Source organism: Hordeum vulgare, chromosome 1H (assembly GCF_904849725.1).
Source record: "Hordeum vulgare subsp. vulgare chromosome 1H, MorexV3_pseudomolecules_assembly, whole genome shotgun sequence".
Lineage (NCBI taxonomy): Eukaryota > Viridiplantae > Streptophyta > Magnoliopsida > Poales > Poaceae > Hordeum > Hordeum vulgare.
Window position 1 is genome coordinate 277,810,110 of NC_058518.1, and position 12,315 is coordinate 277,822,424.

Below are 12,315 nucleotides of genomic sequence, written 5' to 3' on the forward strand. Positions count from 1 at the left end.
ATATGTATTTGAGTTTTCAACCTATACAATTCTAGCATGGATAATAAACGATTATCATGAACAAGGAAATATAATAATAACCAATTTATTATTGCCTCTAGGGCATATTTCCAATAGCATGACCAAACAATGTGGAAATAATAATAATGCAAGTGTGCGGTGGACTAAGGTGGAATCTCCAAAACAATTCATTCGGAGAAGGCAAGGTAAAATTGGCTCTTTGTTAAATCAACAATATTGCATAAGAGAGCCAGTCAATAATTCTAGCACAGTCTTCTCCATACGATGGCTCAAGGTGAAATAAAGAATTTCAGAGAAACACAATGAAATAGTTTTGGACTTTTTAGTTTTTCTTAAGAAAGCAAATAACATAAAGGAAAAACAAGAACGAGAAAAACTATTTACATAGGAAAGCTCCCAACAAGCAAAAGAATAATAGGAAATATTTTTGGGTTTTCTTTTTAATACTACATGCTAGAATAGAAAGAAAGAAAAACCAAAGATAAGCAATAAATATTTTTGGCTTTCCAAAAGTTTTTGAAATACACAAAAACCAAGCAAAGATAAAACTAAACATGGATATACAACGGAAAAGGATGAACACCGACAAGTGGAATGAAGGTGTGGTACATGAATGTAATGTCGGTGAGAGATACGTACCCTCAAGCTTAGGATTTTGGCCTAACTTGGTCTATGGCCATAGATGGTAATAATCTGATCCACGTGGGTACTGTGGCTCCTGAGGGTCCCACTGGTAAGCAGGTTCCTGTGGCTCCAACTGATAAGAGGGCTCATGAGGCTCCCACTGATAAGAGAGTCCCACAGACTCCCATTCTTATGTGTACTCCGGTGATGGCTCCGACTCTGGTGCTGGAGGTAGTGTCACGCCCGAGTAGGCGTAAATATCCGCATGCATAATAGTGTACCCCACACGAGAAATATCAAACAAAGAAGGGGCATGCAAAATAATCCTCTCACGAGAATCATGACCGAATACCAAGTTATACCTAAATTTTACCTCACTGTCATCGATAAAATTGTGCAAAACCATGCTAATATAATCCAAGTATTTAGTAGGTAGTTGTTTATCCTCCCCATGCCTAATATGAGACTCAAAATGTCTAACAAGGTGAGAGGTGTAAGTGCCACCATAAATAACTCCCTTCGAGAAATTTGTGTGTATCCGTGGAGAAACCATAGCGCCCATGCTAAAAGATCTATTAGCATAAAGCACATGGTGTAAAATAGCAAGATCGGGTGAACTAAGCATTCCACTTTCCCACCTACCAGTTATACACCTCTCCACAACTAATGCATAGTAATGCAAAATGAAAAAAAGTAAACTAGCAACTCTAGCATTAGAAACTCCTCTCGACTCCCCCATAGTTACGTATAATATAAAGCTCTTAACATCGCTAGTTCGGGGTCTAGATGGCTAACATTGTTAGGAAGCATTCATACTTGTGAGAAATCCTCGAGTATCATTTCTTTTTCTATGTCATATTGGTTGAATATTACGGTGGATGGATTTCTCCTAGTATTAAAATGATTTTTTTGCACGAAAGTATTAGTGAGGAGAAGATACCGACAACACTTATCTGCGAGGAAGAGGGTGAGTCCGGCTCGATCGTCCAACAAACAGAAATCATCATAAATTCCCGCGCCTCACAAAAACGTGTCGCATGGCCACTCGCACGGCTGCACCTCGGCTGCGCGAGGAAGATGGTACTTGGGCATCTCCTTCGGGGTTTCTTTGGAACCCCGACTCGAAGAGATCTCAATAAACTTTGAAGCATATTTTATTTTTCTCTAAACTTTTCTGAATTGTTTAGTGCTTGAAAATAAAAGTGAATGAAACTCAATGAAATTGATAGCAACTACTCCCACAAGTGTCTAGAGGATATATCATGCATCAAAACTACTTTGAACCATACAAATTCAACATGCAAGCTCATAAACATGGTCACCAATAGTAGCAAAATTTTCAAAACATAAAACAATAGAACAAAAACTAATTGGAGCAATGAAGGAGCCACATACCCAGGAGTAATCCCTCAAAACAGTTTTGAAAAATGGAGTTCCAAGCAAGGAGATTGAAAGTCACTTGAAAATGAGCAAGAACATGGGCTAGGAGGCAATGCCGATTTTTTTGGAGGAAGAAGGAGGCTGTGGGCACGAGCACTAAGTGAGTGGGTCCCCGTGGGACCCATGATCTCAATAGGCGAGCCGAGTGGGTGGGCGGCCGTGTGAGCTCGCGGATCATAGGTGCACCCCCGTGAGGTGTCTTCAGTGCCAAAAATTCCTTTTTATTCTAGAAAAAATGATATTAAATTTTCTGGGCATTTTGAGAACTTTTATTTTTGAGGCATTTTTTATTGCATGGAAAATTCAGAAAACAAGATAATCATGGTATTTCACTTTATTAAAAATTCAAATAACAGAGAATAAAACCATGAATATAGTAGGTTGTGCTTACTAGATTTATCGACCACAACCCCCTAAAAATAATCTGTTGGGGATATTTCTCGTGAAATGAGCCGACCTTTATAAGGGCGGGACACCCCAAACTTGGGCCCAAATATAAGCTAACCCATGTACAATAAAGGCTTGCTCACGTGCTCAAGAGGACAAGGAAGGCCGTGTGTGACATCGGGGTAGTTAAGCTACACTAACCACACACTAATGATACCAGGTCACCAAGTTTAACAAAGCCAGATTTTCACTTAACAAAATCAAAGCCAAATTTCAAATTTAAATTAAAGTCAAATTATTATTTATTTAAACATAAAAACAAAAATGTTCCTAATGTTGAAAATAATCGATAGTTAATTATCATGAAGAAGCCAACATTTTATAAAGTGTATAAATGCCCAGAATAGTTAAAGCATGGGCCAAAACATTATTTAAAATGCCTTTTGCTATATGAAGAATTCAAAACCTACTTCAATTGCCCCAAACTTTTGTAGCAGTGTTAAATAATTCAAAGTAATGGTTGGACAAAAAACCCATATTTTACAAAAGTAATTTTGTGTTAGAATTAAATAAAAATAGAAACAAAAAGAAAATAAGAAAAAGAAAGAAACGTAAAAGCCTAAGTGCACTATGCACTTAGGACCGCCAGCCCAATGGCCGGCCCAGCCCACCAAGGGTATCCCCTTCCTACTGCTCACGCATGATGCGGTGGATGCAACGCGCACGTCCATGGCCGTTGATGCCCGATGGGGATAAGTTCGCGCGCCCCCGAGCCTCCCCGCGAACCCTAGCCCTCTCTGCCCCCTCTTCGTTGCCTACTCTCGTCCTCCCCACGCTCGGCCAGGCCGCCGCCGCCATGGCCACCATCGCCCCCGTGGCCATCGTCACCCCCGAGCGCTAGGACCGCGCGAGGAGCACCGCCTCCGTCCGTAGCTTCGTCCTCACCCACGGGAGCAAGCCCGGAGTCAGCACTGCGCCGGCTCAGCCTCTTCTTCCTCCTCGGGCGCCGCCGCGCTTAGTCACCGATTCTGGCGCCGCTAGGCCTCCCCGAGCTCGCTATGCTCAACTACGAGACCGTTGTAAGCCCCCGACCACTTCGCCCTCCTCCCCTTTCTCGATTTTTAGCTGGGGCCCGTGCCCGCCATTGCCGTAGCCGACGCCGATGGAGCCCGCCACCGTCCGTGCCCACCATTGCCACAACCATCACCGGTGGAGCTCGCATCCGAGATTCCGAGCACGGTAACGTGTTCAACACGTTCCTAGCAAGTTGACACGCCATGCAACGACCCTTGCCGTGCCCCGCAGCTCCATCCCCGCCTACGCCCGAGCACCGCCGCCGCTGCCATCGATGTTGTGCTCGCCTCCGGCCACCCCAGCTCGTGCCACCGCTGCAGATCGACGTGGCTCGTCCACCTCGATTGATCACGACCCTCCGCGCGTGAAATGGCCCCCGATGGACGATTTTCGCTCCCTCCCGTGCCTCCGCCGCGTTGTTTGGCTCGCTGGAGCAACTTCGGCACCACCCGCAGATGAGGTTGGACCAGGTCCACCCCCAGGGTCACTAACCTGCGCCCCCTGTCCCTAGTTGACTACTCCCTCCGTTCCTAAATATAAGTCTTTAAAGAAGTTTCATTAATGAACTACATACGGATCTATATAGACATATTTTAGAGTGTAGATTCATTTTTTTTGTTCCGTATGTAGACTATTAGTGAAATATATTAAAAAACTTATATTTAGGAACGGAGGGGTAGTTTTTGTGGGCAGCCCTAGTGGCTGACTAGTGGGCCACCCCCTAGGCCACTCACACGAGGGCCCAGGTTTAATTAGGTACTAACTAATCTGTTAAATTAATTAAAACAATTAATTTGCACTACAAACACTCATAGGTGGGTCGTGTTAATTAGATTAGTTAAATATGTTAATTTAAGTTTAGAATTAGCCACTATGTATAACAGGTGGGGCCAAGCTCTCGGGTTTGATCTCAGACAACTGGGTTGGATGCTAACATCACTTTGATGTCATTCTGATGCAATAAGTCATTTTTTGATCTAAAATAAATATAAATTAATTCAAAAATATTATTAAAACTTTAAAAATTAATACAAAATAATCTATAAGTCAGATGAAAATAATTTATATATGAAAGTTGCTCAGAAAAATACCACGAATCCAAATACGTAGTCCGTTCATTTGTCACAAGATCCTAGTACGATGAATATGGACATTTTGGCGCCAGGATCACATGTCAGGTAGTAGCCACACACCTGGGAAATATCGTTAGATAATTTCCTGCTCCGTCCATGACGTGTAGTACCGTGTTAGCTCATCCCTAGCACTGCATATTGCCATGTCATGCAGCGTGATGCACCTGCTTGCTTTTATTTATTGTTTGTCCCCCCTCTTCTCTCCGGTAGACGTTAAAGCTCACGTTGTTGCCGGGTACGAGTACCCCCCTAACGACCAGCCTTTTGCAGCAGAGAAACAAGGAAAGCAAACCCCCCTTGATCATTCCTATTTTGCTCATTTTCTCCCTCATGCTTGCATTTGATTGTGCTACTGTTGTAGATAGCTCCTATTCTGATGCATAACCTGTTTTTGTTAAACTACTATTGTCCCCTACTACATATCAAATGATTAATATAGGTGGATTAGGGATCCCGAGTGACCCCTTAGTCCCAGTTGCCGCTGCTTGATCATCGAAGACTCGACGACATGAAGACACGGAGGCCCGAAGATTCAATCAACCAATCGACAAGCCATGACCCGTCACATCACTTCACACCCCCTATTGTATGACCCTGCAGAGCTACTATCAAGCACAGAGGGTGATACCTCATAATGTACTTCTAATGTTAACTCTGTAGTGTAGTTAACTGGAGGTGGATTATGGAGGGTGATTCCTCCTTCACCACTTATGATAACGACTATGTCGTGCAACCCCACAAGCGCGAACCATCCAGGGTGATTCCTCCCCGGTCACCCTAACGGTTATATCGATTGGGTTCCATCGAGGGTGATACCTCAGATTCCTTTGATGTTATAGACACACGGTTACTTTCACTTTACTATTGGAACATGATGAGATGTGTGGTGCAGGTGGATACCCGCATGATTGTGACGAGGCATGGTCGAGCATTCTTGGCCCTTGCCACACATCCTCAAGACAGGGTGACGGGACCACATATCGTGGATCACTGATCATCGTCGTAGTTAACAAAACATTAATGGGATTGGGTATTTGATATGAGTTGGTCGATTGAACTTTTTCGCACTAACTTTCATGCGGGGACAGTTATGGGTTCTCAGCATCGTGGTATCAACCGAAGCATTTCTGTAGGATCGAAAGTATGTCTAGGGGGGGTGATTAGATTACTTGACAAGATAATTTTTTTGCCTTTTCCCTATTTTAGTTGAGAGGCATCTATGGCAGTTATAGCAAGTCAAGTACACCCTACACATGCAGTTCTAAGAGTGTACAAGCGGAAAGTAAAACATGCAAGTGTAGAGTAAACAAGTAAGGTAGGGAGATCAAACACATGAGGTTGACATGGTGATTTTTGGCATGGTTCCGATAGGTGGCGCTATCATACGTCCATGTTAGTGGAGACTTCAACCCACAGAGGGTAACGACCGCGAGAGTCCACGGAGGGATCCACCCACGAAGGGTCCACAAAGAAGCGGCCTTGTCTATTCCACCACGGCTTCCGTTCACGGAGGACTAGCCTTACTCACGGTAGATATTCACGAAGTAGGCGATCTCCTTGCCCTTACAAACATTTTGGTTCAACTCCACACCATGAAGTAGGAGGCTCCCACGCGACACCTAACAAATCTAGGAGGCACCACCCTCCAAAAGGTAATAAATGTGGTAGATAAACAAACTCCTTGCTCTTGTGCTTCTAAAGATAGTCTTCTCAACACAAAATCACTCTCTATAGAATATGCATGGGTAGGAGAGATTGATTTGGTGGAAAGTAGTTTGGGGAGGCTAGAAATCAAGATTCAAATGAATTGAGTGGAATATTTTGGTCTCGACACATGAGTAGGTGGTTCTCCCTCAGAAAATGGATATGGATATGAAGTGTGTGTTCTGAGTGCTTCTCCCACGAATGGTAGGTGGGTGAAGGGGTATATATAGGCAGCAGCCAAAATCCAATCGTTACACACAAAGTGGAAAACTCGGTGACACCGAAGTGGAAAACTCAGTGGTACCGATTAGCACAAAGGTGTGAACTTTTGAATCTCGGTGAGACCGATATATGGAACTTGGTGGCACCGAAAAGGTAGCTAACGGTCACATAGACAAACTCGGTGGCACTGATAATTAAACTTGAAAATTCGGATTTTGTGTACCGAGGCACCCGAAAGTTGGTCAACCAAACTCGGTAGCACCGATATGCATTCGGTTGCACCGATTTGGTGGCAGTGGCTAGGGTTTCTGTCCGAGGTCAAACTCGGTGGATCCAAAATATGAAAGTTGGTGACTCCTAATTTGTGTATGTGGATTTTGACAGAATGGATATGTGGGAAAAATGACTGAGTATTTTGGTGGCTAACTTAGAGCACTTGAGCAATCAGTTCATTTTACTACCTCACCCCCTTTTAATAGTAGTGGCTTGCCTATGGTCTCAAATGTGATTTCTCACAAATAGAAAATGAAGAGTCTTTTAGCTTGAAGCTTGAGCCTATATTATTCCTTTCTTGCATCAAGGGGCATCTCCACATAATCTTTAGCCAAAGCATCTTTTGAACTTTTCTGTAATAACTTGGAAAACATATTAGTCCAATGATGCATATGTTGTGATCAATTATCAAAACCACCCTAGGGAGCAATTTGTCGGAAATATGCCCTAGAGGCAATGATAAATAGTTATTATTATATTTCCTGTTTAATGATAATCATTTATTGTCCATGCTATAATTGTATTGAATGAAAACATAGATACATGTGTGGATACATAGACACAAAAATGTCCCTAGCAAGCCTCTAGTTGGCTAGCCAGTTGATCAAGGATAGTCAAGGTTTTAGGGCTATGTGCAAAGTGTTGTTGCTTGATTAGTGGATCACATCATTAGGAGAATCATGTGATGGACTAGACCCAAACTTTGAACGTAGCATATTGATCGTGTCGTCTTATTGCTATAGTTTTCTGCGTGTCAAGTATTTGTTCCTATGACCACGAGATCATATAACTCACTGGCACCGGAGGAATGCCTTATGTGTATCAAACGTCACAACGTAACTGGGTGACTATAAAGGTGCTCTACAGATATCTCCGAAGGTGTCCGTTGAGTTAGTATGGATCAAGACTGGGATTTGTCACTCCGTGTGACGGAGAGGTATCTCGGGGCCCACTCGGTAATACAACATCACATACAAGCCTTGGAAGCAATATGACTAAGTGTAAGTCACGGGATCTTGTATTATGAAACGAGTAAAGAGACTTGCCGGTAACGAGATTGAAATAGGTATGCGGATACCGACGATCGAATCTCGGGCAAGTAATATACCGAAGGACAAAGGGAATGATATACGGGATTGCCTGAATGCTTGACACTGAGGTTCAACCGATATGTTATTCGGAGGATATGTAGTATCCAATATGGGCATCCAGGTCCCGCTATTGGATATTGACCGAGGAGAACCTCGGGGCATGTCTACATAGTTCTCGAACCCGCAGGGTGTGCACACTTAAGGTTCGACGATGTTTTAGTATAGTTGAGTTATATGTGTGGTTACCGAATGTTGTTTGGAGTCCCGAATGTGATCATGGACGTGACGAGGGTTTTCGGAATGGTACGCAGACGAAGATTGATATATAGGATGACCTCATTTGGTTACCGGAAGGTTTTCGGGCATTACCGGGAATGTACCGGGAGTGACGAATGGGTTCTGGATGTTCACCGGGAGGGGCGAACCCACCCGGGGAAGCCCATAGGCCCTAGGGGTGGCGCACCAGCCCTTGGTGGGCTGGTGGGACAGCCCAAAAGGGCCCTATGCGCCAAGGATAGAAAATCAAAGAGAAAAAAGGGGAGGTGGGAAGGAAGGGAAGGACTCCACCTTCCAATCTTAGTTGGACTAGGATTGGAGGTGGACTCCTCCACCTCCTAGCCGGCGCACCATAGGGGGCCTTGGACCTCAAGGAAAGCCTCCCCTCCCCTCCTCCTATATATACTGGTGTTTTAGGGCTGATTTGAGACAACTTTTGCCACGGCAGCCCAACCACAAACTCCACGGTTTTTCCTCTAGATCGTATTTCTGTGGAGCTCGGGTGGAGCCCTGTAGGAGTAGATCCTTTACCACCACCGGAGTGCCGTCACGCTGTCGGAGAACTTATCTACTTCTCCGTCTTTCTTGCTGGATCAAGAAGACACAGATCATCGTCGAGCTGTACGTGTGCTGAACGCGGAGGTGCCGTCCGTTCGGCACTAGATCGGAGCGGGTCGTGGGACGGATCGCGGGACTGTTCGTGGGACAGTTTGCGGGGTGGATCGAGGGATGTGAGGACGTCCCACTACATCAACCGCGTTTCTTAACGCTTCCTTCTGTGCGATCTACAAGGGTACGTAGATCCAAATCTCCTCTCATAGATGGACATCACCATGATAGGTCTTCGTGCGCGTAGGAATTTTTTTGTTTCCCATGCGACGTTCTCCAACAGTGGCATCATGAGCTAGGTTCATGCGTAGATGTTATATCGAGTAGAACACAAAGGGTTTTGTGGACGGTGATGTTCGATTTGCTGCCCTCCTTAGTCTTTTCTCAATTCAGCGATATTGTTGGACTGAAGCGGCCCGGACCGACATTATTCGTACGCTTACGAAAGACTAGTTTCATCGCTTGACATGCAACCTCGTTGCATAAAGATGACTGGTGGGTGTCGGTTTCTTCAACTTTAGTTGAATTGGTTTTGACCGAGGCGGTCCTTGGAGAGGTTAAATAGCAATATGCACATCTCCATTGTGGTTTTTGCGTAAGTAAGATGCGATCTACTAGATACCCATAGCAGCCACGTAAAACTTGCAACAACAATTAGAGGACGTCTAACTTGTTTTTGCAGGGTATGCTTGTGATATGATATGGCCAATGACGTGATATGAGATATTGGATGTATGAGATGATCATGCTGTAATAGTTAATATCGACTTGCACGTCGATGGTACGACAATCTGCAGGAGCCATAGGGTTGTCTTTAAACTAACGTTTGTGCTTGCAGTTGCGTTTACTATAATGCTAGGACGTAGCTTTAGTAGTAATAGCATGAGTAGCACGACAACCCCAATGGTGACACATTGATGGAGATCATGGTGTGGCGCCGATGACATAAAGATCATGTCGGTGCTTTGGTGATGGAGATCAAGAAGCACGTGATGACGGCCATATCATGTCACTTATGAATTGCATGTGATGTTCATCCTTTTATGCACCTTATTTTGCTTAGAACGACGGTAGCATTATGAGGTGACCTCTCACTAAAATTTCAAGACAAAATTGTGTTCTCCCCGACTGTGCACCATTGCTACAGTTTGTCGTTTCGAGACACCATGTGATGATTGGATGTGATAGACTCAACGTTCACATACAACGGGTGCAAAACAGTTGCACACACGGAACACTCGGGTTAAGCTTGACGAGCCTAGCATGTGCAGACATGGCCTCAGAACACATGAGACCGAAATGTCGAGCATGGATCATATAGTTGATATGATTAGCATAGGGATGCTTACCACTGAAACTATCCTCAACTCACGTGATGATTGGACTTGAGGTGGTGGAATTGGATCATGTACCACTCAAATGACTGGAGAGATGTACTTTTTGAGTGGGAGTTTAGCAAGTAATTTGATTAGTTAAACTCTAATTATCTTGAACATAGTCTAAGTCCACTTTTAAAATATTTGTGTTGTAGATCAATGGCTCACGCAACAGTCACCCTGAATTTTAATACGTTCCTAGAGAAAGCTAAGTTGAAAGATGATGGAAGCAACTTTGTAGACTGGGCTCGTAATCTTAAGTTGCTCCTGCAAGTTGGGAAGAAGGATTATGTCCTTAATGCTGCGCTAGGAGATGAACCACCTGCCACAGCTTACCAAGATGCTAAGAACGCTTGGTTAGCACGCAAGGAGGACTACTCAGTAGTTCAATGTGCAGTCTTGTATGGCTTAGAGCCGGGACTTCAACGTCGCTTTGAGCGTCATGGAGCATATGAGATGTTCCAGGAGTTGAAGTTTATCTTTCAGAAGAACGCCTGGATCGAGAGGTATGAGACCTCCGATAAATTCTGTGCTTGCAAGATGGAGGAGAATTCGTGTGTCAGTGAACATGTGCTCAAAATGTCTGGGTACTCAAACCGTCTAGCTGAGATGGGGATTGAACTCCCGCAAGAGCCTATCACTGACATAATTCTTCAATCACTGCCACCAAGCTGTAGGAGCTTTGTGTTGAACTATAACATGCAAGGGATGAACAAGTCACCCGGCGAGTTATTCGCGATGCTGAAAGTCGCAGAGTCAGAACTCCGTAAAGAACATCAGGTGTTGATGGTGAATAAGACCATTAGTTTCATGAGAAACGGCAAAGGAAAGAAGGGTAATTCAAAGAAGAGCGACAAGCCTGTTGCCAATCCGACGAAGAAACCCAAAGCTGGACCTAAGCCTGAAACGGAGTGCTATTATTGCAAGGGTATGGGTCACTGGAAGCGCAACTGCCCTAAGTATCTGGCTGATAAGAAGGCGGCCAAGGAAAAATTAGGTATATTTGATATACATGTTATTGATGTGTACTTAACCAGCTCTCGTAGTAGTGCTTGGGTATTCGATACCGGTTCTGTTGCTCATATTTGCAATTCGAAACATGAACTGCGGAATAAGTGAAGGCTAGCGAAGGATGAAGTGACGATGCGCGTGGGAAATGGTTTCAAGGTTGATGCAATCGCCGTCGGCACAGTTTCACTTCAGTTACCATCAGGATTAGTTATGAACTTAAATAAATGTTATTTAGTGCCTGCATTAAGCATGAACATTATATCTCGATCTTGTTTATTGCGAGACGGTTACTCGTTTAAATCAGAGAATAATGGTTGTTCTATTTCTATGAGTAATATCTTTTGTGGTCATGCACCCAATGTGAGAGGATTGTTCATATTGAATCTTGATAGTGATAATACACATATACATAACATTGAGACCAAAAGAGTTGGAGTTAACAATGATAGCGCCATGTTTTTATGGTACTACCGCTTAGGTCATATTGGTGTAAAGCGCATGAAGAAACTCCATACCAATGGACTTTTGGAGTCACTTGACTTCGATTCACTTGACATGTGCGAACCATGTCTCATGGGAAAGATGACTAAGACTTCGTTCTCCGGAACAATGGAGCGTGCAAGTGACTTGTTGGAAATCATACATACCGATGTGTGTGGTCCGATGAGTGTAGAGGCGCGCGGCAGATATTGTTATTTTCTCACCTTCACTGACGATTTGAGTAGATATGATTATGTCTACTTAATGAAACACAAGTCTGAGACGTTTGAAAAGTTCAAGCAATTTCAGAGTGAAGTCTAAAATCATCGTAACAAGAAGATCAAGTTCCTACGGTCTGATCGTGGGAGTGAATATCTGAGTTTCGAGTTTGGTGCTCACTTAAGACAATGTGGAATTGTTTCACACTTAACACCGCCTGGAACACCACAGCGTAATGGTGTGTCCGAACGTCGTAATCGTACTTTGTTAGAGATGGTGCGATCTATGATGTCTCTTACCGATTTGCCATTACCGTTTTGGGATTATGCATTTGAGACAGCTGCATTCACTTTAAGTAGGGCACCATCAAAATCC

General features: G+C 43.9%; 1 long non-coding RNA gene across 1 annotated transcript; it reads left to right on the forward strand.

The window, feature by feature from the left end:
* Positions 1 to 3,306: 3,306 nt before the first annotated feature.
* Positions 3,307 to 5,357, forward strand: LOC123409584. The gene is made up of 2 exons (XR_006612868.1): positions 3,307 to 3,551; positions 5,119 to 5,357. It is a non-coding gene; the product is annotated as an uncharacterized LOC123409584 (long non-coding RNA).
* The last annotated feature ends 6,958 nt before the right edge of the window (positions 5,358 to 12,315 follow it).